Below are 27,922 nucleotides of genomic sequence, written 5' to 3'. Positions count from 1 at the left end.
GTGTGTGTGTGTGTGTGTGTGTGTGAGTTTTCAATTTTTCCCTTGCTCTGTCTTGTCTCCTGGATATTTGGGCTTTTGTCTGATTTCTGTCTACTTCCTTCCATTTAAATTTGCTACATTGTTTCTTGCCTCTGGCAAATTCTTTTGGTGCAGGGTTATGTGAAAGTACCACCACTTTGCCTCAGCTAAACTTTTTCTTTGTCAGTAGTGTACTGGCATTTATCATCACTTTTTTTAACAAAATAAAACATAGTAAGATAAAACAAAAACCATCATATTAAAGTTGCCCAAGAGAAAGCACAAGAATCACAGACCCAGTGGTTCACACACTCAGGAGTCACATAAAGATACTAAACTGAAAGCTATAAACTATGCACAGAAAACCTGGTGCCGACCCAGCCGTCCCTGGACTTGCTGCTTCAGTTTCTGTGAGTTCATGTGAGATTTCTCAGTTGCTTTGGAGAGTCTCTTTGTCCTGGTGTCCTCCATCCCCATCCCCTCTGACTCTTATATTCTTTCCACTTCCTCTCCCACAATCTAGATCAGATCAGCCTATGATATGTTGTTTTGGCCATTGACTGATATAGGAAAATTCAGCCCACTGTGGGCAGCACCGTTCCCTAGGCAGAGGATCGTAAACAGTTAAAGAGTAGCGACAACTAGCAGTGAGGAAGCAAAGAAGAAAACCATTAGATCTGCATGCATTTATTTCTCTCTGCTCTTTACTGTGGATGTGATAGACTAGCTGCTAGAATTGTTGCTGTGGCCTGCCCCGGTAATAGACTATAAACTGAAATCAGAAGCTGTATAAGCTCTTTCCCCCCTAATTTGCTTTTTTGTGAGGATATTGTATCACAACAACAAAAATTAAATTAGAACCCTGTGTGGGGATAAGAACTTTTGTTTAAATTTAATTGAAAAATAAAAATAGGTGTATGACTTTTGTAGATGACAAGTTGGTATATATTTTACACAAGAGTTGGGCATGGTAATTGTGTTGTTGCTATAGCAACCCCTAATAGTTTGAGAGGAAACCATTCCACAGGGCTTGTTAGTGACTCATTTCACTAAAAGAGAAAAAGAAACAAAAAACAAAAAACACTTTATGTGACTAGCAAACAAGTGAAATTATACCTTCCCTATTTGAATTCTTAGGGTGCCAAGGACAGAAACAACAGCAGAAAAGAAGTCAAGTTACCCACAAAAGAGTAGTAGAAAGCAAACTTACAACACTGTGAGGGAATGGTTGACTTATTTGACATGCGCTCCTGTGTGAATGTTGAGTGAGGTCCAAGTAATTCATACTGTAGCCATGCCAGCACTCCTTCTGCACACTAGACATGTGTAAATAGGATCCCCCAAGCAAGCACTCACTCTACATTCCAGACATGTGCAGCTAGAAGCCCCCCTTCCTCCCAGGACCCCTGAGCTAAACATCCACAGTAGTAGCAGCACAAACCCTAAAGAACCAAATGAGCTCGACACTAGTGGGTGGAAGCCATGTTCCCCTGGGAACAGGAAGGAGACGGTGTTGATCAAATCACGGAGGCCAATTCCCTTATTTCATGATGTAGTGTTTATGATGTAGTGTTCGCATGTAACGTACATGCATTGTCCTGTATTCTTCATGTCATTTCTTCAGTAGCTTACAATGTCTGGCAGAGCATAAAGACTGTAAATATCTGCCACTCAGCACTGTTTCTCTATTAAAGACAAGAAGAAAGAAACTGTACCTATGTAGTTTTGGATTGTCCGTTAGGTGACTCTGTAGACGTGGCATGCTTAGACACAGAGGGCAGGCTTTACCTAAATTCTCGTGACAAGTTACCACATACTGTCTCAATCACCAAGTGATACATAAGCAACAGCTCGTATTTAGAGAGAACATTTTTATTCTCATGATTCATAGTAAAGAAACGGGATTTTTAAAAGTGATAAAAACAGGTCTAGAAAGCTGGCTCAGCAATTAAGAGCATGCCTTGTTCCCCTAGCCTCTCCTGAGATCTGCTGACTGAGGGAACGGCCCAGCTTTAGTGCTTACTTTCCCCCGACCTTAGTCTCAGGAATAAGAGAGCCAACTTAAGATGCAAAAGCACTCCATGCTCTTAAGATCACATCGAGACCTTAAGACTTCCCTACAGGGAGAGATTCTAACAGGCTGTGTAGAGATAAAGGCTCATCACTGTATGATATTTGATTACTCACAACTCATGGATCCATATAGCTAGGACAAAGCAAGAGAGGGAAATAATTTTTGCAGCCTGGCTGAACCTCAAAAAGCCATGGGAATGTTCCACAGGCGGGTTCCTAAACATCTGTGGCAGAAACAAATAGACCTTCCCCCAGATTACTTATGGATCTTGATGCCAAGCCAGGAGTGTGAAGGAGTAATGCAGGGAAGATAGTGTAGAACTGACTGCTGAGGCTCTGAACTTCAGCGGAAAGCGTTGAGTGCTTGATGGCTGTGGCCTGGCATGAGGACTGGGCATCCTGCGGGAGCTACTGCATAAGATGGATACCAAGAAACCAAAGATCCTTGCTTACCTGGAAGGTGGGACGGGAAGAAGAGAGAACACAAACAGAGCCCAGTGATTTTTAAATCCCTGAGGACTAGATGTTCACTACCCACACTCCAGGGTGCCCAGTAAATATGTTTCAATAAATACTTAAATATATGATATGAAAACCGGGATGTAATGGGAAAGTAGGATTTCACCCAAACAAAATAAGCACATTTAAAAGGATGAAAATTTATCAGGGAGCTGAGTTTACTTTGAGACTGTGGTAAAAAGGCAAGATAAAACATGGTTCAAAGTGCACAAGGGAAGTGTGCGGAGGTGAGGCCTGGGCTTCTCAACCTCCATTCTGGAAACGTAGCTGACCTTTCATGTCATATTTGCATGTGACAAGCAGACTAAAGTATGAACTGTGCTTTTGACAGGTTACATCTGCTCTGGGACTTACTGAATGTCACCTGAAGGCCCCTGTGTCTGCTTCAGAGAGCTCCTGTTGAATGACAAAGCCGCTAAGAGCAGTAAGTCCAGGTGGGGAATCCATGTGGGGAAAGCAGGGCCTGTGAGACCCACCATCCATCCTCCATTAAAACAGAAAAGTAGCAAAGTACAAGTCATCCTCCCAGGGTTCACGGTTAACTACAGGCCTCCACTGCATCTCACACACAGACACTACACACACACACACACACAACCACACACCACACATATATACACAAACACACAAACAAAACACACACCACACAAACAAAAATACACACACACATACCACCTATACGCCACACACACACACACACATATATACACACACACCACACATACACATATGCAAAAACTAACACAAAAACCACACACCACACATACACAAACGCCACACATATACAAACACACAAACAAAAGCATACACAGTACACAAACACACACACATACCTAACGCATACACACACATACACATATATACTATACAGACACACACACCATATACACACGCATATACACACCACACACACACACACACACACACACACACACATATATATATACATATATATATGTATATATATGTATATATATATGTATATATATATATATATATATATATATATATATATATATACAGCACAACATATACAAAAACATACCACAAAATAAAAGCTGTCCTATTTCTCTGGGCATTAATCTGACAGTATTAAAGATATGCTTCAGGTTTGGGGATGTAGCTCAGTAGTAAAGTATTTGTCTGTCATGTACAAGGCTCTGGGTATTGTGTCCAGCAGAATTTCTTGGTGGGTTTATTTATTAGTGTTGGAAAGAAAGCCAAAGAGCATTCACAGCCTGCTTATTATATAGTGTGACAGAAATTAAAAACAAAAGACAAAAACAAACAAGAACTACTCTTTCTCGTGACACCTTTTCCGACTCTTGAAGATCCCCTGTTTGTTTGTTTGTTTGTTTGTTTTACTTAGTTTGCCGACCTTAACTGGTACAACAACTAGATAACATTGACATCTATGAGAAAAAGATGAGGTACATTCAGTCCTGGGGAGGAAAGATGGGGAGAGGAAGGCCTTGGGGAAGGCACACTGTGTCCATACCTGTGTTTTGCCATTGTGTGCTGTGAAATATTTAGGAAGCAGAAGAAGAAAAATTATATTATGGTATATAATAATATGTTAACAATGTATCTTAAAATATTAATACCATAGTAAAGAACTGAGTTTGGGTGACCTCCATTCTTATGTTCACTCCAGGTATGAAAGAAACAGTATCTGAAACACAGAAAATACAGAAGGCTCATAAATACAAAGTTATTTGTTGTTCTGCTATCAGTGTGGTAACAAATTTACAGAGGAAGCATCTACTTAGTTGATATATACATATATATGAATTGTTTCTGATGTAGCCTTATGTCACTAGTATGCCCTGCACACTGGAGTGTCAGTGGACTCCTCGGAAATTGTCTTGAATGCTCTATTTTGAATCATTGTTTCTTTGACTCTTGATAACCTTTGAACCGTATTACCAAACCTTTGAGACTTCTCATTCGAGAAACTGGGGCATCATGGTCCTGGCATATATGTGAAAGAAGAAGGGAGGGAAAGGGGGAAAGGAGAGAGAGGTGGGGAGAAACTGTTAATGTTTCAGTGCACAAAATAAAGACAAATGCATTGCTAAGTTAATTGGCAGAACTGGTGGTTGTTTCCAGCATGCAGGTATGTTTCTTATCCTCCCTAGGGGAACGTCCTTCCTGCTGCCTGGACCCTGGGCCCTAGCCTTTCTTCTCTCCTACATCTTTCCTCCTATTAAATCGCCATGATTTGGAATTATTAGTTTGTCTTTGATGGAGATATTTTGCCCTAAATGTTACCTCTTTGAGATGTCCCCATCGATATTTTTTTTATTCCTAACTATAAAACAAAAGCTGAGTTTTGTATAGAGTTGTGCTTCCATGCCATATATTGAGAGAGGATAACTGTAAAAGCCTTAAAAATAAATTAGTTTCAGATGTGAAGCTTCCTAAAAACAGTGAGCTCAAAACAAAGTGAGCTCCTCGGGTTCCCACCTTCTGTCCTTTCGTCTCCCAATCTCAGCTGTTTACTTCCCCATCCTTTACCCAAGAATGCAGAGGTGAGCTGGATCCAGGGCCATGTCTCTCTCTGTTCTGTCTTCTCCACCAAGAGCACAGTATCCAAGAACAACCCTAGGGACCTCTTACACCCACTTAAGAAGCTTGTATCCCAATACCGCTGCCACCAGTGCATTTCCCTCCTGGCTTAATATATTAGGACCATGCTTCCCTAGTGTCTGTGACTGCTAAAATCTTGTTGATGAAGAAGAAGGAGGAAGAGGGGGAGGAGAAAGGGGGAAGAGGAGGAGGAGGAAGGAAGAAGAGATGTCAGTCCCAGACATCTCTTGGGCAGTAAGACTTTACATGCATAACCAGTGCTAGCATCTGTGGCAGCATCCAGGAGGGTTCTGCCAGCTAACATCACAGTAACTAACACTCGCAATAAGCAATCTATTTTTAAGTATATACATTTTTATTTTGGCTCACAGTTTTAGAGCTTTTGGTTAATGGGAAGTTGTTCCCCCATTAGGGAATGGGGTTTGTGGTGAGGAAACAGAACTGCAGAGTGGTACACAGCATTGCATCTCATGGCAAAGAAGAAAACTGAGAAAGATAAAAAGACAGTTTAAAAAAAAACTAGCATAGACATTGCAAAAATAGCAGGGAATAGCTGCTTAAAGACTAGAGAGTAGGAAGAGAGGAGGGGGGCCAGTAGATGTCAACAGAAGTAGACCAAACTGTGGAGGTTAGTACAGTGGCGCATCCAAGTATTGAGATGTATGGACTGGGTGTGACCACATGGTTTAAGCAACAAATCAATGGTTCCCGTTTGACTAATCAGTTTTTTTAAACTTTGTAGTATTACAAATGCATGTCTATGCTATGATCTGGCTTTTGCTTTCCATAGTCAGTATTCACCAAATTATATGGCATAAAAGCATTTTTATTATAAAGTGGATTTTCTGTGTCGTGATTTTTGTCCAACCGTAGGCTAAAGTAAATATGCTGTGTATTTTAAGGAAGCGGAGGTCAAGCTGTCTGGGAGGTTACGAGGGTAAAATCCACTTTCAGGTTATATTTTCGGTGGTTTAATAGGCTATCACCTGCTATGACCGGAAGGGCAGCTGAAGTGCCCCGGAAAGCACGCTAGAGCGAGACAGGCACACGAATACTGATGACAAAAAGACTATGGTTTTGGCTGCTTCCTCTAGAAAACAGTGCCAACGTGACAAGAATTTTTACTTCCCCAAACCACTCCATAGAAGCACGGCAACTAGGACAGCAAAAACAAAACCCCATGGCTGATTCAGTGATACAGAAGTGCTAAACTATATATCACTTTGAACCAAATGTGTGGGGTTTTTTTTTAATATTTGCAGATTGCATGAACTATTAGTTATATTATGGCATGAGTGACTTTCCTAATGTGTTACAAAAGACAAAAGGAAGGCTGGGGGCTTACTGTTACCGCCAAGAGACAGTAGAAATTAAAGTCATCATAGCTGTCACCACAAAGCCTGGAGGGTCAGTCTGGGAGGAGCAGCTGAAATCAGTGGGTCTCTCTGGCTATAGTATGTGCGTGGACAGAGAGATCCCTGTGAGCTGGGATAGCCTGAGCCCAGCAGACACTGAAAAGGGGCTCTCAGCACACATCTTCTCTAACCAACCCCCATGTTAAGGAATAAATGTGGGAAATAGAATCCAAATGGAGCAGGAAGATGGCTTAGGGGCAAACAGACAAAGAGAAAGGCCAGGTAGATGTGACAGAAGAAGAGAGGCACCAGGAGGCATGTGGGGAAAAAAGGCTATGGATGAGGATCCATTAGCCATGGAGTTACATTCCAAGGTCCCTGCTGGCTCCATGGGTACCACTGAAGTCTAGATGCTCTTCCTTCCTATACTCATACCAATGATAAAGTTGTGTCTGTGAATCTAAACATGGTAAGAGATAAATTGTAATAATAAACCAGAATGAAACATATAAACAATACATTCATATTCATTTCTCTCTCTCTCTTTCTCTCTCTCTCTCTCTCTCTCTCTCTCCTTTTTCTGCTGACACGAAGCAAGAAGATTGTACAGCATAAATAACCTATAGCCAGATGATTCATGTCCCTGATTGGATGGAGTCAGGCAACACAAAGGATTGATCTTAATTACAGTACTTAGAATAATACCTAATTTTAAACTTAGGGAATGTATTTTGGAAATTTTCCATTTAATGTTTTTGGCCTATGTGTGACTATGGGTGGCTGAACCATCAGGAGAATGAGTCATAGATAAAAGGGAGACTACTGTGTTTGTAAATGTGTCCTAAGAAGAGAAAAGACAGCCATAGATCTCAGAGCCCTCTGTGGTGTGGCATCTCTCACATAGTGAATGGCCAGTAGAGGGCGCAGATCAGGACCTGGGATCTGCGTAGACAGCCATCCTGTCTCTGAACAGAAGCCAGTAACAGTGATGCCTTTAAAATTGTTGCCCATGCCTGGCGGTGGTGGCACATGCCTTTAATCCCAGCACTGGGGAGGCAGAGGCAGGCAGATTTCTGAGTTCAAGGCCAGCCTGGTCTACAAAGTGAGTTCCAGGACAGCTAGGGCTATACAGAGAAACCCTATCTCGAAAAACCAAAAAAAAAAAAAAAATTTGCCCATGACTTCATCTGTTTTCAAAAACTTAATTTTCAGATTGCCTAATAAAAAGTCAAACTTACCATGTCAGGTGCTATGTATACCTGAAGATAGATAGATAGATAGATAGATAGATAGATAGATAGATAGATAGATTTAGATAGATAGATAGATATGTATATATATATATATATATATATATATACACTCACTTTTCTAGGTAGACATGGATCTGTAAAATATTCTTTACTTACCTAACGAGGGAGAATGAGACACACCGATAGAAATTAATGTTTTATAGCAATATATTGATATGTTAATTTAAAAAGACATCACAGCATTTAAAAACAAATCTGTGCCTTCGGGCAGAAGGAGCCAGACTAAATAACAGAGAGATGGTCACCAGATTCATCTCGTAAATTTTACTTTAGAGTCACATGAAGCTTCACATCATCATAAAGCAAAATTAAATTAAAAGCAATCTGTAAGAATCAACGGTAAAATTAGAGCACTGTGCGTATCTGTCCAGCAGGTGGCGCAGCAAGGCTAAGAGGAGAATGCCAAGGGATTTCAAATCAAGGGCGACATGCATATCCCAAGCTCGCCATGCTTAGGCCAAACACACTGCAAGGAATTGTGAGCTGACTGTTATCCTTACCCCCCCACACACACACCCCCCTCGGGTGTCTCAGGATCTACTCTTACGGTGGTGTGTGTGCGGGTGTGTGTGAGTAGACACAGTCATCTTCAGAACACAGAAAATTGACAAATGACAAAAGAAGATTAAAAAAAAAAAACAGTTCTGCGCTTGAGTCTGAGTAAGACATACCATAAATTCATGAAGGTTGTTTTGTTAGATAAGTGTTTTCTATATTCTGTTCTCAGAAGGGTTTAGAAGGTGCTTAGACCCTCACAATGAGACCGTGGTCTCTGCCACCTGTCCGGCCAGACATGGGTTCCTAAAAGAGAGATGGATTCAGTCTGGGGGCCAGGAACTTAGATATTATATATCTCTAATATCCCACAGGAAGGTAATTGTTGCCATCAAATAAGAGTACTTTTTTTTTAACTGTTTTGTGTTGAAAACAGGTTTAAATCTTTACTCACAACGCAACAACATAAAATACCACCAGGGGGCAGTGTTGTCAGCTCAGCGCTCTCTGGGGATTTCAAAGTGGCCTATGGGATGTGGTAACATTTCACGTGCTGACTTCTGAAGTTTGCTCAAACTCTGAACTAGCTCATAATCTTTTCTAGAAAGAAATACCTTTTAACTATTCTTGCTGTCCCCCTGCCCCCCCCCAAAAAAAGAGGAAAAGTGGATATGGTTAAAAATAAGTAATCATAAAAATTTTTAAAGGGTAGCGATTTCTAGTGTGTGCGGAAACAGCATCTAACTTGCAGCTGCATCTTCTTGCAAGCTCTGTCCTTTTCACACTGTCTTCCCAGCATCTTGGCAACTCTGTCACTCTTGAGAATAGAAACTATTCTCAGCCTTCAGCTTTCTCTCTTAGTTCATTCTTAGTTCAACGCAACTCAGTTTAATTCCAATTCAAAAAATATATATGTTAAATAGTAAACTTGGATGTTAGCCCACTGCCTTATAAAAAAGGAACAAAATAAAATGCCAAAACTAAAGAACAAAGCTATAGAAACTTACAGTTTTCTAAAATTATATTTCGCCAAGTTTTTGTTGTTGTTGTTTGATGGTTCAGTTAGGGGAAACATATTTTCTTTGTCTTTACTGTTTTGTTTTAAGATAGTATCTTACAGTGTCGCCCAGACAACGTCCAACTCATCCATCCTCCCGCCTGGTTCAGCATCCCAAGTACTGAAACTGCGAAGGTGTGCCATCCTTCTCTGGTTTATAGTTCACTTTAAAAACACACCAGTCTGTCCACAGTGATTTTGTGCTAGAACATATAGTGCTGGGCACAGACCATAGATAATTCATATATGGCCATAACAACAGCATTTGATGCCCAACTCAAAATCTAGCTGAGTTCTGGAATCTCAATATGCAGTGACTCTTCCAATAGACAAGCCACAACACAGTTGTGTGTGTGTGTGTGTGTGAGAGAGAGAGAGAGAGAGAGAGAGAGAGAGAGAGAGAGAGAATGTGTAAGTAGACTCTGATTACTACGTGAGCTGGGTTCTGAACTCTGACCTACTTAAATTCTAATTCCTCACTCCACACAGTTCTCGTGATTTATTTCTCGAAGTCTGTGTGGAATGTGTCATTAGCAGCAGGTGGTGGGGGTGATTATGAAAATACGTGATTAATACCATTAATCCTGCTTGGTTCTGATTCATTTGCTCAGGTCTTTTGTACCTGGAATTTCAGTGGCCTAATCTCTTGGTATTTTATGCATAATAAGCAGCTTCCGATTCGGACGAATGTTTGTGCGACTCGAAATTTCAATTCATTGTGGTTCCTGTCAGGTTTGCGATAACTTTGGTTCTGCCATATCAGCCAGAATTGTGGGGAAGGAATCTCACTTCCAATAAGGTTGCAATGAATTTAAACCAGGGGTTATTTTCATATGCAGTGGACAGGCTGGAAGGAAAGTAATGGGAGAGGCTGGAATGCGCAGTACTGTGTCCAGTAAGAAGCTGTCACCGCTGGGGCCTAAGGGGACAGCCAAGAAGATGGCTAGTTCTTTAAGAAGCACAGTTGTGATGTCCTCAGGAGCTGCTGTCTTGGATGGAACCACAGTCCACTGACAGAACACTGAGATGAGGAAGAACAGAGTCAGGGACACCCATACCTGCCTCCTCCCCTTCTGCAAGAGCCTGATCTTAGCCACCCAGAGAAAGAAGGGGACAGGGACCCAAGTGGTGGTGGTAGCCATGGAGAATCACAGACCCTGGAAACTGGAGACCACCCCCGGGAGTCTCTGCTTTGATGTGTGTGTCTATTTGATTCATAACTTCCTCCCCAAATCCAACGGAAGAGACCCTTTAAGGAAGACTTCCCTTAGAAATGCTAGGTTTTGATGTTCCCTGCATCATGTCTGATGGCTTCTGTGTGGTTCCGTGGGAGACATCTGCTATTGCATAAAAATGTGGAGTTTAATTCTTAACATCACAGGACAAACTTTTAAGTGGGTTCAGGATCCCCTGATGCTAGAGAACTCAGACAAAGACCCAAGCAAAAGGGATACAGGTTTACAACCCGTTGCTGAATTGGGCCACTGCAGTCCTGCCTTCTAGTGTGGTTAATTGAAGCATTTGTTTTCCAGTGCAAAGCTCCTTACCACTTTCATCAATTATTAGTCTTATGACTCCAGTGCTTCCCAATCCCCTTCTTGAATTCTCACTGAAAGGATGCATGGAAAGCAAGTTTAGGATGTTTCATCCTAAACAAACTATCATTAAAGATGCTCTACCAAGAAAGCAATGGATTAAAACCATCCCGTTAAAAAGCTCATACTAGTCTAAAATGTATCAAGTAGATATAAACGTGAGACGTTGTCACCTGTGCCCCGCACTACTAACCCTACCTGCCCTTGGGGGTTGGAGGTGAGGTGGCACAGAGTCCATGACACAGACACCAGGAGCAGGTGAGAGACACTGCAGCAAGCTGGTCTGGACAGGACTGCAAGCTCCTTTAATACCCTCCACCTGCACCCTATTGGTCCCAAGAAGCAGCTCTTCTAAAAGGCAGTTTCTAATTGGCTGGCATTGTCTGCACCAGCACTCTTTGGGCTTTCAGGCAGTCCTCAATTAGGTTCTCCTGCCAGGGATGGTTTTGTGGCTTTGAGCGGTTACAGAGAGCCCCCACCCCACCACCACCATCCCACTGTTCCTGCTACAATAGTGTCTCTTGTCTAAAAACCTCCTGACTCTTCAAGACCTGTCTGATTTCTTTCCAGGCACCTCTACTTCTCTGCCTGAGTGGGTGGTTCCTATACAAGTGGCCTGTGGGCAGGGATGGGCTTCTGCATTCCAACCACCCTCAAAGGGCTGTCTTTTCATCTGCTTGTCGTTCCCAGATAAGTCACTGATATGGTTGGGAACAAATGAAATCGATTCTTCTAGATAACTGAAGAAAAATCAAACCTGTGGGAGACCTTTACACAACCCAATCCAAAATAACTTCTTACCTTTGAACTGCCTTGGTCAGAATTAGAACTGAATTTCATTACTCGCATGAGGAATTTATTTAGCATGATTGAATTCTCTTGTGAAATGTGGGTTACGGTACAATTTCTTCTCATTTCTTCAAAAGGGGGTTTTGAAGCTTTTATGGGGACCATTATTACCTAGAAAATCATCTTGATTCAAGGAAAAAGTTTAATTCTTTCTTTAATTATTTTTGTGCTTATCGTCAATATTGGTATTTTTAGTTCAATTGGTTTGGGGTTTTTTTTTTTCAGATTGTACAAGTTAAAAATCAATGACTGTTGAAATAGATCTGTGAACTTTAATTCATCCTGACCTTTTAAAAAATGTTGTAGTGGTGGCAACAGCCTTTAATCCTAGCACTCTGGGAGGCAGACACCAGTGAGTTCTCTGAGTTCAAGGTCAGCCTGGTAAACACAGTGAGTTCCAGGACACCTAGGACAACACATGTCTCCATAAACCACCACAACAACAAATTCTTAGAAAGAGCTGGTGAAGACAAAATTCCATCAGCAGCACAGAGGAGTGGAGCAGGGCACAAAGCCCCACCCTAACCAAGACACTGTCATTGTACCTGCTGGGAAAGAGAAAGCCAATTTTCTCCAGTGGGGGCGCCAGAGTATCTCAACCTTGATGGGGGGAGGGGGGCGGATTTGCTTTGTGCTCAGCATTGGCCAACACAAAAACAGACTCAATATTTTTTATGTACTTTTGTTGTTGTTGTTGTTATTGTTGTTACTATTTGGTTTGGGGTTTTGTTTGTTGTTTTTCCATCTTTTGTGTGTGTTTAGTTTTCTTGGGTTTTTTTTTTTCCAGAGAATAAGAGAAGGAGATAGCATGGATTTGGGTGAGTAGGATGTGGGAGGAGTTGGGGGTGTAGAAAGACTATAAATTTAAGGCAATAAATAAAACAACAACAACAAAAGAGCTTGGGAGATAGCTCAGTGAGCTAGCACTTGCCACAAAGCCTAGTGACCTGAATTCTCTCCCCAATCCATATGGTGGAGAGAAAGAACTAACTCTTCAGACTGCCCTCTGACCTCTATGTGCATTATGTGCAGCAGCATGCATGTGCACACACACACACACACACACGTACACACACGCACACACTCATGCATTCATGCACACATGCCTGCACGTGCACACATATATGCATGCACACACACAGGCATATATACATGAGCACATACACATGTACACACCCCACACATGCACATATATTCGTACGCACACGCATATGCATGCACACACACAATAATTTTTTTAAAACTAAAGGAGAGGAGACCAGTATGAAAAACCAGTATAAGAGAGCAAACCAAAAAAAAAAAAAAAAAAAAAAAAAAAAAAAAAAAAAAATCAGGAAATGTTTAAAGGATTTTTAAGGGCTATGGAAAGAAACTGTAAAAAACAGAACTATCTTTCTGAATAGCATTTTATTAATCTAGATTTCTTTCATGAATGAGGCAGTTGCGTGGTGAGGTGAGCCATCAGAGAAGGGAAATATTCTGTGATATGAAAGCTAAGTTGCAGAAATAAAAAGCTCTTTGATTTATCATTTTTAGGCATATCTCCAAACAATGTATATTTAATGATCTCCAGGACAGAAATAATGTCAACCCAGCACGGAAAGAAAAGAGATAAAGTAGTTTTCATGCAATAGCCAGCTACAGGAAATGTTGCATATAACACGGTTTTCTGTTTATCAGTAAAAGGGTCAGAGGAGTTACTAGTGTCTCAGTCCTGAGGGTAGGTGGAATATTAGCATATTAAAACAGGAATGTGTGACAAGGACATTGTGTGTTTCCAGCCCCCTCAACTCTATCCTACATAGAGTGTCTGCCGAAAATGGTCTCCATGATTCCCAAGCCACGGAGGTGGAAATTCTCCGAAAGAGACTCCTGGAGAACTGGGTCTGCACCGCTGACCCTGGGAGTGGGCGGGGCCTCCTAGGTCTGTATCACTGAGTAGGCGGGGCCGCCTGTGTCCTCTCTGATGTGGTTTCCAGGACCCCACCCCCAGATTCTCATTACTTCCCACTGGGCCGCGTCTCAGATTCCTGCGGAGCGCCTTCTTGAGTATGGGCTTTGACTCCTGTGGAAATCAACCATCTCCTTTGCTTTTTCCCATTCTACTCCACCAACAAAAATGCAGAGCAATGAAGTCATTTCCATCAAGTAAAATCATCCAAGCTCAGAATGGGCTAGCACTTTAAAGATACAGGAAATGAGCCGGGGATGGGGGTTGGGAGAAGGTGTTTCTTGTCCGGGAGAGTGTTTTGCTTTTTGTTTTTTGTTTTTGTTTTTGTTTTTTAAGTTAAAATCAGAACTATGGCAAGTTGATGTTTGCTTTGGGGTAAGATAAGAGAAAAGGTCTAGGATGGATTATAAATGCGGCAGAGAGCTCACATGGCCTTGTTTGAATTTATTTCTAATCCATGACAATCCATCTGCCCACCCTGAGAGGGTGTCCATGCTCAGAAAATCTTGCTCCCCTTACATGGGCAGCCAGCTCTGGACACTGCACTGGTGAGCTCTAGTCTAGCCCCATGGAGATGCAAGAATCAGCAAAGACCCTCCAGATGTAGGACTCCTAGAGACTCCTCTCTCCTCCATGAAGTTCTGCACCCTCACGTTTCTGTTTCCCAGCTCTCGTGGACCCACTGACACACAACTGCACTCTCCACCATTTAAGCTGGCCTTGGCCAGGCACTCTTTTCCCACCGAGAAGGACACAGATGGGGCCATGGGGGACAGAAGCATCAGCAGATGCTGAGGGAAGGACTCATGGAGCAAGGGATGCTGTGCAGAATGGCAGACACAAACACGGACCTGCCACCTCCCCCACAGACCCCAGGAAAAGGACACTGAAGAATGTTATCCTCAGTTTGTAGGAGAGTTTTATTCCAGCTAACCAGTGGTGGTCATGTGATATTCAGAAAATGTGTGAACAGGGTTATCATTACCCAGGCCCATGTCCACATTGAAGACTGAAAATAAACAGACAACCATAGAGAAAGTACTTACGCGCTTTTGCTACTGAGGCTAAATTTTTAGCATGAAACTCAAAGTTAAAGGCAGAATGTTCCATAAAATACACTTTGAACTCATAATTAGGGTACAGAGGAGAGACAGTATCAAGGCATTTCATTAAATGATCACTATATGAATATTAGTTTTGAACCAGTTATAAATTGAAATGTATCTAAGAAAAAAATGGGAAGGTGAAAATAAACACGTCCGGCTTTGCTCTTCTTTAGGTTGTAACAATTGCAATGACGGTTAAATCAGGTCATGGTGTTATCCTGTAGGTTAAGTAAGCATAGAAATAGAGGGTGGGTGGGTGGGGGAACAGCCTCACAGAAGCAGGGGGACAGGGAGTGGATAGGGGGTTTCACAAGGGAAACCAGGAAAGGAGATAACATTTGAAATGTAAATAAAGAAAATATCTAATAAAAATTTCAAAAATATATATAAATAAGTATAAGTAAATAAATGACATATCTAATAAAGCACTTAAACAATACCTAGCTTGGAGTAGGGTCAATAGAATGTATTTGATATTGTCCTATACATTCCTTTTTTATGATTATGGTTATAATTGGGTTTTATGCTTTTAGAATAAAGTGAAAGATTAGCACTCATTTAAGTCTGTATTTTTCCAATTTTTTGTTTGTTGTTTTTTTTTTTAAGCAGAGAAACCTATTTCCAAAACTGTTCCTATAAAAACACAGTGTGGGCTTGAAGGAGTAGGCAGATGCTAAGCTAAAGCTCGGCTGGTAGGGGTCCGGGTTTCTACTTAACAGCAATCTTCTGTAGAGAAGACTCTGGCAGCCAGACTGGAAACCAAGCTGTTGTTTTTCACAGACAAGGAACAGTTATGTCCTAGGTGCTCTTATTGTCAGAGCTAACACTCTCAGACTGCTGTGAGATAACTGATACAGTTATTGTAACAACAACAACACAGTAGCCAATAACTAGTCAATATGAGTGCACAAACGAGGCCGGGTCCAGGTGAGCCATCCTGGGTTTGGAGGGAATTGTCTAAGTGTTAATTCACAGTGTCCGTTGATGGGAACTGGGTCCTGTGGTGAGGGAGCTGGGAGTACAATGGTTAGAACAGTAGGTAAACGCCATTGGGAACGAACCTTGTCCTAACAGGCGATGAATTCAACAAGGTACAGTCTTATGGATATGTAGCATTGGCCTGCAGACCTCCAGCACTAACATTTCTGTGGCTTCTGCTGGCTCTGCCTTCAAAAAAAAAATAAAGATTTCAGAGTGAGCTAGTGCGTTTTTTCTTGTTCATCAAAGTCCTGAAAATTCCTCTCTCAAAATAGAGGAATCTTTGGGGAAAGGTCCTTGGCTGCTTTGTTCTTGACAGGATAGTGGGTTGTGAGGAAGTCTGTGATATTGAGATAAGTTATGGTCTTGGTTGTCCTTTGACCAGCTTATGTTCTTTTATAGATTTAGTCAAATATTCATCTTCACCAGCAAACCTAAGCCCTTGGTCCCCTGTTATGTAAAGAAGTTTTGTGTGAGCTCTGGTAGTAGAGAATGCGCATGTTCTCCACTGGTTACTAAGCATGATATTGAAGTATTAATGTATCTAATTGAACATCATTTGAAAGAAAAAGTCTGTATTCAAAAGAGCCATGGTCTTGTCTCGAAGACTAATATCGAAAGCTGAGTCTGTGACACATTAAAGAGGCTGACACTAGAGGACTGGAAGGTTGGGGCTGCAAAGAAAAGCTCTGTTTCAAAGGAAGCAAAATAAAAAAAAAATTGAAATGAAAATAACAATATAATGACCACACAAAAGTAAATCCAAGAGATTTCTTATTCATGTATGAAGATCACAATTAATGACAACATACTGTGCGCTCGAAAGCTGGGAAGAAAATAGGTGTTAAATGTGAGCTGCGCCTACACTAGCTAGCTTCATTTAGCCAACCCATAATACCTAACACAGTCCAAAATAGAGAATACGCCATAAATATGTGCACTTTTTGCTTGCCAATTAAAAATAAGCAATTTTTAAAGAAGTGAGAAAGTAGATAAAATTAAGCGCTTGACATATAATCTGGACCAAGAGCAAGCACTAAGAGGGAAAACTTGCTGCACTTGTGTTTCTCGGAGGAGAGTAAGAAAGGTACACTTGGCAGCACACACATGCCATTCAAAGCTCACGGTTCTTCCAGAAGTGAAAGGGGGACCCTCCCCCTGCACACAGGAGACCCCCACACTGCACATAAGAGCACTGTGATGCCCATAAGCACCCCTACACCTTGTTCCCTGGGCTAGCTCCCAACCTGCTATTGTACATTTGTCAGAGCCCTTCCTCACTGCCTGGTTCCCCCTTTCACCTCAGGTCCTGACACCTCCAGCAACCTGAACTTGTCTGAGTCTGTGCATGTCACCTCTCGATGGCCGGTGTCCTCTGTACCCAGCTCCCTCTCGCCCTGCTCCACACTGTGACTCGGTGCAGCCGTGCTATGCCAACAGCCATGTCATTCTCACCTGTTTGCATACTTCCCAGACAAGCCTCCTTCTAAACGTTCACTGATGCAGCTTCTCCGGAGTCTAGCCTTCTCTGTACTTCCTTGTCTCTTATACTCTGTGTCATGTACTGCAGTGAACAAGCGGGAGACAAACTGTATATGCAGCATGATGCCATAAGGGAGCCAGGAGAGTGACAGCTTCATGTGTTTCAGTACAAAAACAAGTTTTAGAAGAAGAAACCATAAAGCAATCACCATGTCAATTGTGAAACAGTGCTACTACTTTAATGTAGCTTAAAGTACATACAGTGTTAGCAAAAAGTTATCAACATGCTCAAAGACCGTGTTCAGTTTTAAAATTTTTTGAAAGCAAAAGAGTAGAGCTACCAAAGGACATAAAATGCATGATGACAAAATTCATCTTGTGTTGGAATTATTTTTTAAGTTTTTTTATTATTTTATTCATGTGAGTATATTGTAGCTCTCTTCATACACACCAGAAGAGGGCATAGGATTCCATTACAGATGGTTGTGAGCCACCATATGGTGGCTGGGAATTGAACTCAAGACCTATGGAAGAGCAGCCAGTGTACTTAACCGCTGAGCTATCTCACCAACCCCTGCCTCCCATTTTGGAACTTTAAAGCCTGGGGGGAATTTTCTTGGATGTTATATCTGTATCTTGCCCTGGCCTTTTTCTATATTCGCTTCCCCCTGTTTCTTGTTCACCACATGGTAAAAAGCCTCTACCATATGTTCCTGCCATTGCCCAAGGACATAGTTCTTAGCAACCATTGACTGGGCTTTCTGAAACCATGAGCCATAACAACCCTTTTTCTTCTTTTGAAGGTGTTCTGTCAGGTTCTCTGTCACAGTGTAAGAGCTAACTAAGAGAGACGTCAAGAGAATGCCTTCTGCAGCTTCAGTTATGGAGAAAGCACCACCTTGTGTGGTATGAAGGCCAGGGAGGCTTCCCTCAAACCTTCTCCTGACCAGTATTAGCTTCTTTACTGTTGCTGTCATAAAACACCATGACCAAAGGCAACTGGTGGAAGCAAGAGTTCATTCTGACTTAGGTCCAGAGGGAGAAGAAGTCATCATGGTGGGGAGGCATGGCAACAAGCCACGGGGTTGGTGGTGGGAGCCTGCAGCTGAGAAGTCACACTCTCAAGTGTATATGTGAAACAGGGAGTGTGAACAGGAAGTGTAAGAAGACTGTGCACACCCAAAGCCCATGCTCAGAGACATACTTCCACCAGTAAAGCTCCACCTCCCAGAGACTACAGCATCTACATCTTCTCCGAATAGCATCACCTACTGGGGACCAAGTACTAACCAAATACTAACCAGTGTAAAACATTATTAAACTGTTACATGCTCTGAAGGTGCTCACCAGCCCCTCTGGAAAGCGAAGTCCTTGTCACAGCTAAGTGCTTTGCTGTATAGTGGCACTGGAGTCTTGTTCCTTAAAAACAAATTAGAACTCTCTGGTAGAGGGTGTGCATATAGACACTTACTAAGCAGTTTCCCTGACAGGTCTTTACATTTTAGCATACATCCCAAGCACTATTGTAAGTGTGGTGTGTGCCAGAGCCAAAGTCAGTATGATTTCCTTTAATTGCCAAATAACTAAGGAGACAGAATACAGAGAATAAGTCAACAAGAGAACTAGAGAGAAAGAAGGCATATATATAAACTGATGCATACAGTACAGCTATATACCAGCTTATTTGCAAACTGGTCACTGATATATTTTTACTATGCACATGGAGGTGTCCCATACACAGCATGCCAAATATGTCATAGCATGCATGTGCTCACCCAAAAATTAACAAGGTGGGGTATAGTGTTTTTAAAGAGACCTTTATAAATACAAATATATATCCCTGAAAACAGAAAACCTGTACATTGCAGGACTTTCTTATTAGTTGGACATTGTAAAATGATCCAAGCTGTTTTGTTACAGGAAGCTCATCAGAGATAACCACTCAGGCTCAGTTCATACCAAATTGAAAGTCTTTATTCCACCGGCTGGGATTATATTCAAGAATTGAGATGTAAGTGTGTAGTGCCATGCATTAAGACCAGTGACGTTTTAAAGGCAAAACTTCAGGCTGGTATCTCCTGGGCAGTTGAGGGTGAGGTCTGCACAAGCAAGCAGTAGAACAGAATCAAGGAGAAGTTAGCCAGAGCACCGTGGCCTCAGGTCCTAGAATAGAGCAGGGTAATTTTCCATGGGAGTCTCCATCAAGGGCAAATGCTAGTTAAACCTGAAATGGCCCCAGCAAGAACACAAGATGGAGGAGCCTCTGCACTGTCCTGCCCAGTCAGAGTTTGTGGTCTTCTGAGAAGCTGGGGGAAGGAGCTTTGCTTAGTCACCTCAGAGAGGTCGATCATGTAGAACTCTGTGACTCTTTAAAAGCCTAGGTCTAATTTTATTTTTGCAGCCCCTCAAAACCCATGACTTCCAATCTCAGAGACTGTGGATTTTTATGATGCCTGTTGATGGAGAATTTCACAGCCCGATTAATGATGAAAACCTCCCATAAGGATTTGCCAGATTCAATTTTTATTGCTCTTTCAAAGAGAAAGGTTTCTTAAACTTGTAACCCTGAGATGCTTCCAAACAATCAGCCAGGGATTTTCTGTGAGTGTTCCAATCACACCTGACCTCATCCTCAATGGGACTCGCTGTGCTGAAGACTGAGGCTTAAAGACAAGCTTGTGAGAACCTTCTCAAAATGCAATCTGTACCTACTTATGGTGGATCAGATAGCAACTGCTACAAAAACCATTCAGAGGAAAGAAAAGAAGTCAATAAGCAAAATATTAAATTTATATGTTTATATAATGTTCATTTTCCTGTAGGTGGGATGTAACGTATAGCTTACTGTCAGGAGGAGTTCAAAAGAGCTGTTATGTGGTAATTTAATGCAAAGCATTTCTTGAGAGACTAAGGTGGAATTTCTATGAGTTTCTATGGAAGTTCTATGAGTTTCTGTGAGTTCAAGGTCAGGCTGGGCTACACACAGAGTGAGATTTTCTCTTTAGAAAAGATGAGGTCTTGAGTTTCAGTTCAAAATTGAAGGAAAAATTTCACTTGCATGTTTTAGTATTAGTCGTCACAAGATGTGGTGAATGTGGTCTAATTATCAGATAACATTGGCACTCTGTCTTAGACCTGAGTGAGTGATCAGTAACTGGAAATTGGAAGGGAAATAAACTCCTTTTTCACCATAGTAACAGGAGACGATGTTGTTGTCCTTTGTTTGCTTTGTTTTCCAGATTTTCTACTTGTAGACCTCTCCGTCTGTCTAACCCTGCTCCCCTCATCAGCTATCTGCCCCCCTTTATGTAAGCTATAACAAAACCCATCATTCTAAGATAGCCCTGGACATCTGCACTTGTGTGACTGAGACCCTCTCTCTTTAGAAGGCTTTTTATTATTGTTGTATGAGTGGTCCTCATAGCTCCAGGAAAAATTCTGTGCAGGGGATTGGCTGTTGTTAATTCATTGGCTTTAGTCAAAACACTTTGCTAAAGCTCTCTGGGAGTGAAAAAAAACAAAGAAATTGCCTGATTTATTCCATATGAGATTTAAGGCTAAAGCTATGATTAGCTAACTAAACTAAAACTCAGTGAAATATTACATGAAACACAGAAGGGGAGGGATTGTATAAGGTCATCAACAATATCCAACTCACCCTGAATTCTGCTTTTTATTTTCCTTTTTGTCATATGTCAGGGAAAGTGTTCTTTCCCTTTACCTACAACAGTGAACATTAAACCTGGCACCGTTATTAAGTGCTGATCAAACACTCACACCCTAACACAACTGACCTTCCAGCTTCCGGGCAGGTACCTTCTACGGTAAACACAGGCAAGCCAGCCTGAAGGCAAATTCTGGAGTTGTTTCTTGAGCACATGCCATACATGAGAGTGCTTTATATGCAGTACGTTAAAAAAAAATTAAGCAAACGTCATCTTTGGCTTGAGCTCAGTAGCTACAAGCTGGTGCAAATGGACTAGTTGGCAGACAGGATTTGGCACGCTTACTCAGGGCAGTAACGTCAATTTTACAGAGTTGTGGAGATTCGGTGCTAAAATATAAAACTGAAAGACTTACTGCATCTGTGCTACTTTGGCTGAATCATCTTTAAGGAAAGATAGAGACTTATGGGCAATCGTACTCCTGATGGCATTGTCTCCATCTGAAATCTCTTATGTCCGTTTATTTTAAAGGGTTCTTCTTTTCATGTGTGTCGTTCTGTTTTAAGAGCAAGAACCTTTCACCCTGCCTTAGGGTTTTACTGCTGTAAAACTACCATGACCAAGGCAAGTCTTATAAAGGCAAACTTTTTAAAATTAATTATTTTATTTATTTACATCCTAAATGTTGCCTCCCTTCCCCAGTTCCCCCCTCCCAAAGTTCTTCACCACGTCCCTCCTCCCTTTTGACTCTGAGAGGGTGCCCCTCCCAACCCCCAGAGCCCTTCTCTGGGGCATCAAGTCTCTACAGGATCAGGTCCTTTCTCTCCCATTGGGGCCAGGCAAGGCAGTCAGTCCTCTGATACATACATACCAGGGTCCTCAGACCAACTCCTGTATGCTCTTTGGTTGGTGGCTGGCTTACAGTTTCAGAGGTTTAGTCCATTCTCATCGTGGTAGAAAGCATGGCAGTGTGCAGGCAGACATGGTGCTGGAGGAGCCTAGAGTTATACATCTTGACTCACAGGCAGCCAGGAGGGGGCTCTTCCACAAAGGGCTCTGCTTGAGCACAAGACCTGAAAGCCTACAGTGACACACTTCCTCCAACAAGGCCACACCTATCCCAACAAGGCCACACCTCCTATAACACCACCTCCCCAAGGGCCAAGCATTCAGACACATGAGTCTATGGGGGCCAAACCTATTTAAACCACCCCATGCTCTAATATTCTTTTTTCCATGGCTGGCCATCTGACACATTAAGCACTGAGGCAGCAGGATGCTTTGTGGAAACCTTATAGAAGAACTTCCTGTGAGTCTCTGCCATGAGTGGCAACACTATTTCCCCTTGGGTAAATGGACAGAGTGAATGACCATTAGATTTATAACCAAGCTCCATGATATTAGGTACTATTCAGTCTGGCACATGCATATTAAAATACTTTGACCTTGAGGAGTAAGCTGCTCTGGTAGTCATCTTGTTCTTTCCAATTCTTCCACGGGAACAAAGCAACTGTGATTTTTTTTTCCCTTGTATCGTTAGCACATATGATGAGTTCTCTCCTAGAGTCTACTCCTTTGCTTCCAGCTTCTTCCCATGCTTCCCGTTCCTCCTCATCCCCTCATCCCCTCATCCCCTCAGGGCTGCTTACCACCTGTGAAATATAAATAAATGTCTTCTTAAAAGAAAATTGGAGGGGAAACGTGGTGCAATTTTGCTTCCAAACAAAAAATCATCTACTTTGTTACCGAGTTCCTGATTCTCTCTCTTTTCCTGTTGTAGACGACTATTTCAGCTATGTTGACTATTAACTATTTAATAGTCAACTGACTATGTTGACTATTAAAGCTGGGCAGGATAGAGGGGAAATGAAGTCCCTTTGCAAAATGCTACCCATCTGCTATTCTGAGTAGGAACTTGATTGGTTATGACAATTCAAAGTTTAAAGAAATTTTCCTTGGGTTTCAATTATCCCTACTTGTTCTAGATAATATTTACACACATAATTGAATGCCGGTCCTCCAATTATCCTCTGTTACAACATTCTCTCTAAAATGTCTCAAACTAGCATTTGTCTTTTGAAGAACCACAATAAAACAGGGTATTTAAAACTTCTGGGATCCTAGGTTCATGTTTGTAAATTGCTGTATTTTCACATTTTTTAAGTATGTATTTACAGGAAGCCATTTCAGCCAGCAAAGCTGAGTAAATGCCTTTCACAAGCACTGTGACAGGGCAGGCAGGTTGAAAAAGAGTGAGGAGAGCAAACTCCATAGTTTCAAGAAATTCCCTCACAGAAAAATAAAACATGGAGATTAGCAAGCTTCTATGAAATGTGAAATTTAGCAAAGATTTAACTCTGCCTTTTAAGATGAAAACTGTTCCTTAGCATATGTAAACAAAGAAAAACACCGAGGGCCAATGAAAGGCTCATGACACGTAAGGATCAGGAGACAGAGCAAGCTGGTGGCCCTCGTAGATTTAAGCTCAGGTTGGAGCCACTTTAATGCCTTTATGTGAACACGGTCAGTCGAACAAGACACAAGGAATTAAGCACACTTGCTGGGTTCATTTCAGGAAGAGACTTTGGTCAGGAATGACGTCAGGCAGTTTCTCCAGTAACCTGTTTATCTGTGAAGACTCTGAGTTGGTGGTGGTAACCGAAGTTTAATAGAACCTTCCAGTCAGCTGCTGGAAAACGTGCGGGGGCTGACAAGGAAGTGTCGTGGGTGTAGGAGTTGAGTCAGGCATCTGATGTCGTTGAAAGCCATGTATTTATTCTGTGCATTTATGCTGGGACCAAGCTGCACAGTTGGGTGACTTTCTCAGAAGCCCTCAACAGCTTCACTTACATAACAGAAATAAATAAGTTCAAAAACATTAAATTGCTCCCCTTAGTATGAAGCCCAAAGTAGAATCAAATATATTTTGAACCAGAATAATCAAGGAATGGCTTTCAGGGGGGAGAAACAGAGCAGTAAATAGTGCCATTATCTCAATATTTGTATAAGGAGGGGGTGAGTGGCTGGGGGTGAGTGTGAGTGGGGCCGTGCACAGCTTCATGGGAGTATTAATGTGGAGGGGTAGTATCAGCTTCAGGCATTGTTTCTCAAGAGCCATCCACTATTGTTTGTTTGTTTGTTTGTTTGTTTGTTTCAAGCTTGATAATTTATTACAGCAGCAATAAAACACCTCTCTACTGGGCAACTGTTCAGCTTTGTCCTGATTGTCTCTGGTGACCTGGCTGTCTACTCAGATGCCCCGCTAACTTACCCTCCAACACTCTTACAAATCACCGTCCGCCAGTCAGGGCTCAGGCCCCAGGTGGATGAGCAAGACTAATTCTTTGGTCTTAGGGCTTTGAAGGCAGATCGTTCTCTCCCTAAGTTCTTCAGTTTCTGTGAATCAGACCGCTCGCTACGCCCACAGCGCCCCCTGCGGGCGGCCATCTCTAGCCAGTCCATCTTACTAAGAAGCCTCAGCATGCTGTGGCGGAGAGCCAGGCGTTCTCTAGAAATTCAGTAACAGTAGTTCATCTTTTTATGGTTCTTTTCTACGGAATGTAAGAGAAAGGTTTTCCACGTTGTTTCCCTCAAAAACAGCTACAGGTCTGTTTGAGAATAGGAGTTAACATTGTGCATCCACATTGATTTTAAGATAAGATCTCTCTCACTGGGACCTGGAATGTGGTGCGGCTGGCAGGTGAGTCCCAGGGATATACTCTCTCTACCCCCTGCACAAGCATAGGCCATCCATCATGTCTGGCTTCTTACGTGTGTCTCAGAGAATGAACTCAGATCCTACGACCAAGTAGCAAGCACTTTGCCCACTGAGCTGCCTTCCCAATTCTCCCTCGACATTTTAATTTTCTTTGAGTGGGTACAATTTGGAGATGAAGCCTTGTGCAAACTCTTGGAATAATGACCCTGTCCCAAGTGGAGGCTTCCAGATTGAAACATATATCAGAGCCACCTGAATGGCTTCTGCCAACTCCAGTCCCCCAGAATCTCTCAGATTCAGTAGCCATAGGTGGGTCCCTGGAATACAACATGTGACAAGTTGGTCCAGGCATCACCATTTTGAGAGTCAATGTCAATACTTTAAGTGAAATTGCAGCACCAGAGTAAATACCTGTAGCACTTAAAGTCACTGCTCAAGACAATACCTGATTCCCAGTGATCGTATATCAATATCCAATAACTGCCATGAGAGAGGAAGGTAAGCCAATACATGTTGGACATCCTCTATAAATACTGATGGCATTTTCTCTGAGGCAGTGTAGCCTGTCACTACACTGTAAGACTCTGATGAGCCTTAGCTACCAGGCAACCCTACCCCCACCCCCACCTTGCAGAGCTGGAGATTGATGCAAAAGCAAGAGAAGTTTATTCTTCCAGCAAGCCGGGCTGTCCTGCACCCAAAGGAGAGGTGACCTCGGACAGCCCGTTTGGCCAGTTTTTATACAGTTTTCAGAGGTAGAATAGAGCAACAGCAACTAGGCACAATATGATTGGTGGAACAGTGTGACTTTTAAACTGATTGGTCCTTAGATAATGAGGTAGCAAGGGCTTCCCTTATCCTCGGGCAGCCAAAGGTCATTCCTCCCTGCAGTCTTTCTGAGGAATGTAATCAGCCTCTCCCTTCGGGGGAAGGGGTGCCTATGTGCTCCATCAACCTTTCCCTTCTGGGAAGGAAGTGGTCTTCATGTTCTGGGGTCTGGTGGAATTTTCCAAAGACCCTGAGCTGACCTCCTCAACACACAGCTTAATACAAGTGGGTTTATACATTTCCACATCCAATCAATCAAGTGTGCACACTTGTGTGTTTGTGTGTGTGACTTGTATGCACACTCATGTGTGAGTCTAGGTTAGAGTTTGACACTAGTTATCCTCTTTGATACTCTTCACTTTGCTTTTTGAGAAAGGGTCTCTCACTGGAACTCATGGATTTGGTTAGACTGGTTGGCCAATAAATTACAGGGAATTGCCTGTCTCTCTGCACCTCAGTACTAGCTTTTACATATATGCTCAGTCACCTCCAACTTTTACATTGGTGCTGGGCACCAAGCAGGAGTTACATACATGCCCTTACCTCCTAAATTGAAAAGCAATTACTTCAGATATGAAATGCAGCTGATTAAAAATATAAATCTTGGGACATTTTAAAATGCCACAAAGTTTGACAGTTGTCCTTCTGTGACTATAAATACACATTATATTTAGCAATATGATCCCCTTTGTAGAGGGGAAAAAATGTAGTTGCTTGTGCATTGCTGCTGGCTGAAACGAGACAAAGACCATGACCTCTCAATGTTTGCAAAGTCCTCCAAAGTCTTACAAGATCCTTTGGCCAGTTATATTTAGATTTGTCAGATAATTCTAAGTGGTTGAGAGCTATAGAAGTCCATGCGTTGAGCTGAGGTCCTAGCTCAAACGTATTTACAATAATTATAGGATTGGTGATGCTCAGCTCCATGTTTCCTCAATTTAGGCCTCAGAAAATGAGGAAGGAGAATCCATTCCTCTTAGCTGTTTACAAAGCATTCTTTTCTTCCCATTTAAATCCCATTACTACAGAATTAAAAGCAGTAGGAATCTCCCTTTGGCTAGGAGCTTAATATTGAGACAACCAATGATGGTCAATTAAGTCTCCTAGTAGGTCTCCCAAAAATACACAAGCCCAAGAGCAATGGCTCCCTGTGCCAGTGGAAACAAACACAAAACTCAAGAACCCCTTGTTCTAGTGGTTTTTACTTTCCCCTCTCCTCCTTGCATGACACCTCTTAAACACCCGGGGTTTCATGTGGTATCTAGGAGGGGAATTGTCAGAAACAGAAAAGGAGAGAGAGAATCTTCATAAGATAGTTTGTTTCAGTTGTCAACTTGACCTGATGCAGACTTACCTGAATAGGATGTCTCAGATCTAGACCATTTCGTCCTTGGGGGTGTTTGTTGTCAGCGATGAGCCATACCAAGGAATCATGCACAAATGCAACCTTCCCTCCCTGAAGTTGATTGTATCAGGGTAAGAAAAGGAAACTAGAACACATTGATAAAAGCCCCCTCTGATGGGGGACTGGGAGACTATTCCATTCTTCAAGCACCCACTGTCCACTCCCCAGCACCAACGTAAAAGTTGAAAGTTGAAAGTGCATTACATATTTCCTCAGTGTGATGCGCCGAGGAAAGAGACAAGCAATTCCCTGCAATTTATTGGCCAGTGGGTCTACCAAACCCATGAATTGATTTTTTTTCTTCCATTCTTTCAACCTAACAAAACTAGTTGAAAGAGAGGGAAGGAGAGGGAGAGGGGAAGGGAAAGAGGGAGAGAGGGAGAGAGGAAGGGATAAAGGGAGAGATGGAGAGAGGGAGGGAAGGAAGGAGGGAAAGAGGAAGAAAGGGAGGGAGGAAAAGAGATCCCTGAATAAAAGCAAGTGTTGGAAAGGGGGCGACTTTATCATTAGACTACTTCCCACTGATTAGGGGTGTTGAGTTCCTTGGGGCAAGTTTCATCTTGGACTTCAGGATATCTAATTTCTCCTCCCCCCTCCTCTCCCTCTCCCTCATCCTTCTCCCCCCTCCTCCTCTTGTTCTTTGCATATGACTCCTTAACAAACCACAACCAACAACAATCAACTAACAACTGTCACTGTCCCTTGGGGCCCTAGTATTTTTATAACCTCTGAAAAATGAATCACAAACGTCTCACAATCAAAGAAACTATCTGCAGCTGGCAAAATCCCACCCCCCACCAGAGCCCATCCTAGTCAGCGTCTGTGGAAAATCAGAAGCAGCCATGTACTCCACACCTGGGATTCAAACGAAAACATATTCTTAAATAATATTTCTGTGGTTTTTGAAAAAAAAACAAGGATTGCAA

At 42.2% G+C, this 27,922-nt stretch overlaps 1 protein-coding gene across 6 annotated transcripts in view; it reads left to right on the top strand.

Moving 5' to 3' along the window:
• Dlgap1 (DLG associated protein 1) overlaps nt 1–27,922 on the top strand; it is an 874,571-nt gene that overhangs the window by 438,929 nt on the left and 407,720 nt on the right. For all 6 annotated transcript variants that reach the window (XM_029471242.2, XM_021186024.2, XM_085833091.1 and 3 more), the window contains one exon: nt 2,942–3,034. The gene's annotated coding sequence lies outside the window, so the exon portion shown is untranslated. The remainder of the gene's footprint in view (nt 1–2,941; nt 3,035–27,922) is intronic.

This window comes from Mus caroli, unplaced genomic scaffold, assembly GCF_978045245.1.
Source record: "Mus caroli unplaced genomic scaffold, Mus_caroli_1 scaffold_18, whole genome shotgun sequence".
Classification (NCBI taxonomy): Eukaryota; Metazoa; Chordata; class Mammalia; order Rodentia; family Muridae; genus Mus; species Mus caroli.
Note: the sequence above shows the minus strand (reverse complement) of the source record. Positions and strands in the feature narration are given on the sequence as shown.